The sequence below is a fragment of the Melospiza georgiana genome, chromosome 2 (genome assembly GCF_028018845.1).
Source record: "Melospiza georgiana isolate bMelGeo1 chromosome 2, bMelGeo1.pri, whole genome shotgun sequence".
Classification (NCBI taxonomy): Eukaryota; Metazoa; Chordata; class Aves; order Passeriformes; family Passerellidae; genus Melospiza; species Melospiza georgiana.
In genome coordinates this window covers 102,758,190-102,765,909 of record NC_080431.1, presented here as the reverse complement: position 1 = coordinate 102,765,909, position 7,720 = coordinate 102,758,190, and positions in this window count along the sequence as shown.

Sequence of the window (7,720 nt, the reverse complement as noted above, 5' to 3'; positions counted from 1 at the left end):
TCAGAACGCGGAGATGAAATAGGCTCACTGAGGTCTCACAAGAAGTCACAGTAATGGATGCAGAGGTTTCTGATGTGCAGCCCTCTGTTCTGATCTCTTGATGACATTGCCTTCATCTTTCTTGACCCAATGTAATTCTCAAAGTGCCCTGTGAGCGCCTTCTCTTCCAAAATTGAAAACTACCGTATCCTGCACAAATCAATAAAATTAAGACAGGAAAACAGGACAAAGCCTTACTGACACCTGGTCTCTTTTATCACAAGGATGCTGTTATCTTATGCCCAATGAGTTTTCCCTCAGTTTTCCTGTTATTTTAAAAACAGTGTGTAAAACTGTCCTATCTATTTGTCTCAATAGTGCTGCCCCAGCCTACAATCCTGTCTTTGCTAGCAATGTTGATGGCATGGCCTTTTTGGCAGTCCAGACATTATGTCAACGGCAAAGGAAAACCCTGAATTTGTTTCCTCATCTTTCTCTAATTATACACATAATGATGCATGCATGAAATATCCAGTTATTTTCAATATTACCACACATGTTATTTTTAGGGTACCCAGACTACTCTGTTCTCCCACATTTTGTGGCCAGATGGGTTTATACACATCCATGTAATACCAACATTTTTTTTTCTAGAGTTCCATTTCCCTTGCTGGCATCCCTATTTCTCATACTATTCTTCTCTGATTTTCTTTCTGTTATCTGGTACCATGCATCAAAACCAGCACTTTTAAAAGGCTGTGAGATATGTGAGATATCTGAAGTAGGAGTTATATGCATCAATATATGGAATTTTTCACTGTTTTATTAAAAAAAAAAGAAAAAAAGGAATTGTGTGTTACATGTTTCGTATCACTTTGTTCCTATTTTAGCTGTACTTTAGCCATATTTACTCTCTTGTTTTAGCTCTGTGATAGATTATGATTTCTCTCTGAATAAAGTGTGGACACTGAAGAAAGGCAGTACACCATGAGATTTAGTTGTGTAATTACAAGCTACAGTTAGCCAGGCAATCCAAATACTGAAAGATCATTGAAACAATGATAAAGAGTATAATTTCAAACAAGCTCAAGTATGCACTATAATCATGCCTTTACATTAAAATCCACATTTTGATACTCTTCTTATCCAAGAGAGATTTACCATGTCTTTTTTATGAATTTGATTCATCTGTCAGCGACAAATATTTCTGAACATGAAATCCAGTACACTTTGCTTTCACTCATTAACATCAAATTCTGCCACATTATGCATTTCACCAAGGGAAGGGCTGTCCTTGTGCCCACTGCATGTGACATTGTTGTCATTTTGCCTCTCTGCTTCCCCTCCACACACACACACACATTCTCACACACCTTTTATATTTCTTTTCTTCTTTTCCCATCAGCTCTGAGACCAGTGGCTGCTTTTAGCTCTGCCTTTAATGACTCCTTTGAAGTCTGACACTTCTATTATAAGAACCCAATTGGAAGAGGTTTAACGCCCCCAATTTCATTTTCACTATAAAAAAATAGAGTATTAAATCCAGGGAAGCACCAGAGGAAGTCATACTCAGACCCACAAGGGACTGATTTTATTGAGGGTGGCTCTGTGAGGTGTGTGTAAGTTTAGTGCCCCATCTCCCTCCCCATCTGGTGGGGGGATACAGGAGGCAGCTCTGACCTTACCCACTGCCTTCCCGTGGGTGCCCTGGCTGCTCTGCTGTGTTTTGTTAACATTAAACATGTTTTCCAGTTAGACTTGTTCCATCCCAGGAGGCTCAGCAGATCCCTGTGGCTCCTTCCCTGTCTCACCCCTCTTCCCACAGCATCCCAGTCTGCAGTGGAGCACCCTTGGAGCACTCAGGCTCTGCACCTGGCTCACCCCTGGAGTCCAACCTGCAGACGGGTGGCTGCACCCCAGCACCCTGTGGAGAGCAGCTCCTCAACTGACAGATTTTCTGTGTTTTGTTCAAATATTTGATGCTCAGAGTTTCCCAGTAAATCCTCGCTTCAGGGGGTGAAATTAACAACTGTAGTTATAATCCTGCAGCTTCCCTATCCAGAGAACACTAATGGGATTGTAAATGGAAAATAAAGGCAATGCAAAAAATATATTGAATGGCCACTGGTTTCACAAAAAATGCTGTAAGACACAACTTTTATTATTACAGCAAGCAAGAGGAAAACCCTTATTAAAGATTTTTTAAACACCAGTAATTTGCTTCTGAAACCAACCTCAGAAGAAAAATCAAACTGTCCAGGAAATATTAAAGATTGCCAGGAAGCAGAAAATATCTGACAAGGATGGCAAAGGCTTTTCCCAAAGACAACAAACTTCATGTTCCTGAAGTTCCAAGTGATAAAGAACCCACTAGAACAGTAATGTGAAATAACTTCCAAGTATAAGTGCAAAGGTCTCTGCTGTAATTTTCCTATCACTTGCCAGGCTGTGATAGAATCATTATGCTGTTATAAACACTCTTGTTTAAGAAACAGGTTTGAACACCACCTTTAAGGGAAATTGCACAAGGAGTCAGAGGAAATCACAACCTGTATTTGGTTTGTTTTTAGCTGGAGACACTCTTCTCCAAGTACCAATCAGAGACAGAACAGTCATGACCCTGTTCAGGCAAGAGAAGCAAGATAGATCTGAGCTATAAATTATGGGAGACCCAGGCTGGCTCAGTTGATTATTTTTTATATATATTTGCAGTTACTGCTTAGACTCTCTTGTGTCTGATTAGGATTGTCAAGTAACCAGAGTGTCCAAATATATTCAGCTATTAGGATGTGCATGACTTTGCAAATAATAATGTCGAGTTGTCAGAGGAGAGATCATAACCTCTAGAACTGTAATATTGCTTTTTCTCAATGTTTTGATTTTCATTTTCCTTCCACACTGTACATTAAATTCATATGAACTTGAATGATATTTCAATTTGGTGAAAACTTAAATTATAAATGAGTCTGTGCAGCTGGAAGAAAATTATCCCATATAAGTGTCATGTTTGAGGTATTGAAATAAGGAAATTTGAACCCACTCTCACATGAGACAAAATTATCAAGATATGTTCAGTAGTGTTTGTAGCACACACTAATGTGAAGCAACTCTGTATGGCTCAGGCCTTTCCTCACACAGTTGGAATCTCCATCCTCGATCCCAGGTAAATGGTTTTGGGTCATCCTGTGGAAATAAAACCTTGTGATTGTGCTCCCCCCTACACACCAGACTGATTCATTGGCCTAAACTCACTTTCTGATCTCCAGGTATCTCCTCTAACTTCTTGCCATCTCAGGAGTTGTCCAACCTCCATCCCTGTGTCCAAAGGCTCTCCCTGGCTGCTGCTGTCATTCCCTCTCCCCACTCTGCCCTCCATTTCACCCCTTGAAGAGAAAATATTTTCACCTCCATTTAAGGCATCACCACCTCCCCCCAATGCCTTTGAACCTGTCGCATTGCTAAAGCTGTCCTGCTAAGGGTGTTCTCTCCCAGCAATCAGATTGTCCTTGGTGCCTCTGGAAACAGCAGAAGATGAAGTGAAGGCCTTCAGCTGCAGCCAGAATCACTTGTGGAGTGAGAGTTGTGAGTGTCCCAGAGGCCCTGGCATTGTTTGATTCCCTGTCATCCCTGCAACCCTGTCAGACCTAAAATGCTGAAGGGACCTGTTCCCACCAGCCTTGCTGTGGGCTGCCAGGGGGAACAGCCCAGACATGGCACAAACCTGCTCAGGCTGGTGACACTCATTTCTGAGCTGGTCTGCAAGGCTCTCCAGCTGCTTGGGGGAGGCTGGTTTGCATTTGACAAGGGGAAGAAAAGGTCATGTTTTGTGTCTGGTGCACTCTGCATATTTCTGCACCTCCTGAACAGCAGCAAGACACTGTGAGGCTCAGTTTCGAGTCTCTTGGAAAGGGATTTAAATGCTTTTCTCACATAATAACAGCAGAACTAGAGTGGTGTCATGACAAAAGCACTTTCAGAGAGACAGCTATTTCCCAATTTTACTTTTTCCGCTGATAGAAAATGTCAGAAATCACTGACATTTATGCTGCAGAGTCTGTTGAAATGGGTAAAAACAAAGTATTTATGCAAATAGAAGTGCACAGATAAATAGAGACAGACATACAGATGTATGCATGTGTAGTGTATAATAGTGAACAGAATGGGTGCAACAGGCCTGATGTTACTCTTGATTTCTGCAAAACTATGAGCTGATATGAGAGGAGCAAGGTTTGTTCAGGATCTGGGGAAGGGGAGACTCCTTAGGTGTCAAATGCAAGAAAGGATAAGCAGGAATTCCTCAGAAGTGCTGAGCATCCCCAGATCCAGCAGCAATAAACATGCTGAGATAGCTCAGCTCCATCCTGGGCCCAAGGACCTTCATGTACTGCTCTGTCCTGGCACAAGCTCAGCAGGGCTGGTCAGGTCATGCTGTTTAAAGGAAAATGGGAGCTGTTTAAAGGGAAAATGGGAGCTCCCTCTTGCCTCCTGTCTCCACCGGGAGCACAGGAGACATCTGACATGGGAAAGGCATGAATCTCCTGTGAGTTTGGGCTGAGAATTTCCATCCTTTTCTCCTGTTCTCTCAGTTCCTGTTTTACTGCCCCACTCCTGCCCTGCAGAACTTCAGCTCCTGCCAGCTCTGGAAGCAGCAGGACGTGCAGTGAGCACTAAGCTCTCTGTGGCATGGCAGCAAACCTGCAGCAGTGTGAAGAAACTCCCTCCCTTTCTGTGTATGCACTGGGACTCTCCCCTCCAAGAGGATGCACAGTGTCTGGAGGAACTGCAGTCCCTCTGAAAGGGAGCACAGACTCTAATCTGGTTTCCACAGACTGAAGACCAGTGCCTTTACTGCGTGGGCCAGCTTTCCATGTGGTAGAACCTGCAGATACTCACTCCTGATGTTGCAGCCCAGTTTCTCCCAGCCATGCCAGGTCATCCATCCCAGTATTCTGCATTTGTGAGCACCCCTGTCTGAGGCAGTAAACAGAAACAGTTCTTTTCTGCCTCAGAATTCTCAGGCTTGGATCTGAATGAATTTAAGAGGAAGGAGTTCCATTTCTAAAAGTTTCTGGGGAAGAAAAAAAAGTGGTTTATATTGCGATGTGGAAGTCTACATATTTTCATGAGAGAAGGAACTACCTTACACAGCATTGCAAAAGGCAATATTTCCCCTGGAGATTCATATTGAGCTCACAAAGAGAAAAAAACAAATATTTGTGAGCAAAGCCAGCTTGCTTATCTACTCTCCATCTTCAAGTAGCCTTCAGTCTTCAGCACATTCACTTCCCATCAGAAAATTTAGCACTGGTTCTCTTAGCTGCTAGACTTTTCAAGAGCTTTTCTCTTTGACAGCCAGCAAGGATTGCAAAGGAGCACTCATTTCCTCAGCTTGTCATTTTTGCAAATCTCTCTGAAATGAAATGCCTTCACACAGACTTTGTTGATACAACAGAGAGCAGTATTTAAAACATTCGTGAAACTCATTTGGCACAAATAGTCTCTGGTGGATGTGGCAAGAGTACTACCCAGCTTTGGGTTTAAACATTTCCACTAAAGCAGCTGAGTAATTTTTGCCAATGACACTGGGTATTCCATCTGTGCAAATCCCATCTGTCTAATTTAGATCAATCCACTTAAAGAACATTACTGGCTGTCATGCCTTTGAGAGATTTCCTCTGTTTTTCACGCAGGTCAGAGCTTGCAGTCAGAGTGCTGAGCAATGGGAGACCCAGCAGCTCTTCATCATAGCAGAGTTTTCAGTCTCACACTGAAGAATAAACAGATCTGCATCCAGCAGCATCATGATTGATATAAATTATGAATAGTGCTTATCCACAGCCAAGAAATCTCTGATTTGTGCTGACAGACCTCTCAACATCAGTACATCACTAGCGTACATGCAAGTGTAATCCCAGTTGTTTACCAGGCTTGTGGGAAAGGGAGCACTAAAATTGGGGGATTCCACTTCACTCCTTGAAAATTTACTCATCTGAAAAAATATTTTCTCCTTTGTGGCAGTAGAATGACTATTGTATGCAATATCTACATAGAATGTTTCCAGATATGGTATTAATAGAGTTCAGTCCTGTCTCCTCTGGGTTTTTATTAAGACTTAGACCTTTTAATGTTGCTTCTTCCTATACAATCAGATTGGAAAACAAACCTGATAGGAGAGTTCAGATCTATTTCAGCCTGGATTTTGGAAAATTGCTGCTTTTCACTACAGCCCTACTGCAGTGACGCAGCTCTCAGGAACTCCCTTTCTCCAGCTGGCTTTCCCAGGCAGGATAAAACACTTCCTTGTAACGTCAGCCTTGTATTTTTAAGCTGATGCATTTGATCATCTAGCAATTATAGTACAATTTACATAAGTATAATGCAGAGTTATTAGGAAAAAAAGACTGCAAGCAACTCCCTGCCTGCTGGGCTCCTGCTGCACACACCTCCTGCCTCCTGAGCCAGGCATGGCAGCAAAGATGCACCAGGGCCAGTAGCCCCCATCATACCTGGGGACCTGCCCTTCCCTTCAGCACCACCAAGTGCCCCTTGACTGAGACACATGGAGCACAGGTGTTTATTATTTTCATTTCAGCTGCTAAAAAATTTGTCCTTTGTTGTTATCTTGTATTTCATATTTCTAAAGTCTCATACCTTCTGAGATATTTCTTGGGAGCAGTTCTTCACAGCTCAGCCATCTTCTTGAGCTTGTTGCTACCTCTTAGTCAGGGCTCCTTCCAGGCTCTCCTTGACTGGCCAAACCCACCCCCTTTTATCACAGTTATCTTCACTAGCTACAGCTGCAGCCCAATTAAGGACATTGCAGCTACAGCCCATCAAAAACAACCAGGGCTTATCAGGGCAAGGCCTATATACAGATATTCAATATAGAATACAGATATTTTACTAGGACTCCTACTATAGTCCTTTACATTCAGTAACCTAAAATTGCTTTCCAACCCCCAGAATTCTTGGAGTACCTACCACCTTTACACAGGGCCCTTGAGTCTAAATCCTAGCAACATTCTGCCTTTAGCAATCAAATATTTTCTCTAACTCCATAATATTTTGATTCCCTTATCCTCCAGCACTATGTTGCAAACTATATTGGGAATTGTCTATCAGTTTCTCCCACAGCTTCTGGCAGAGCTGCTATGAGTTATCAGATGAAGGAAATCCAATTGCAAATAACAGCACAACATATCCCTAATTTCAAAGAAGACACAGATCCCTACTCCAGAAAAGTATGTCTTCAGATAGACAGTTGGCAACTCATTTTCCTGATGCAAAACTATGCAATTCCTAGAGAAGCCATACACCAATTTAGAAATGTTACTTTAAAAAATTAAGTAAAAATATTTAAAATATTTTAATATAGAATAAAAAACCTATAAATATAATTTGCTTAAATTTTTGGTTATCAATTCATATGAGGTTAAGACTACTTTCTGGTATCAATTTCTTTACTTAAGAAGAGCATCAGTTTCAGACATCTCTCCAGCAATTGAGACATTTCTGTAGTATATTTTCCCTTACTGTAAAATTGAAAACTGACCATTCATAATATAGCTTGATGTGAATAACATCAGTACAGGCACTACCAGCTTTGCTAGTTACTACTAAATACTACTATTTTCTTTTTAGCTGAGCTAGATAGAAGTGTCATATAATCTGCAGTACTTACAGTTTTTATATTATTTAGTTTTTCTTGCAACTAAAATTGTAGTCCTCTACAGACAGGTTT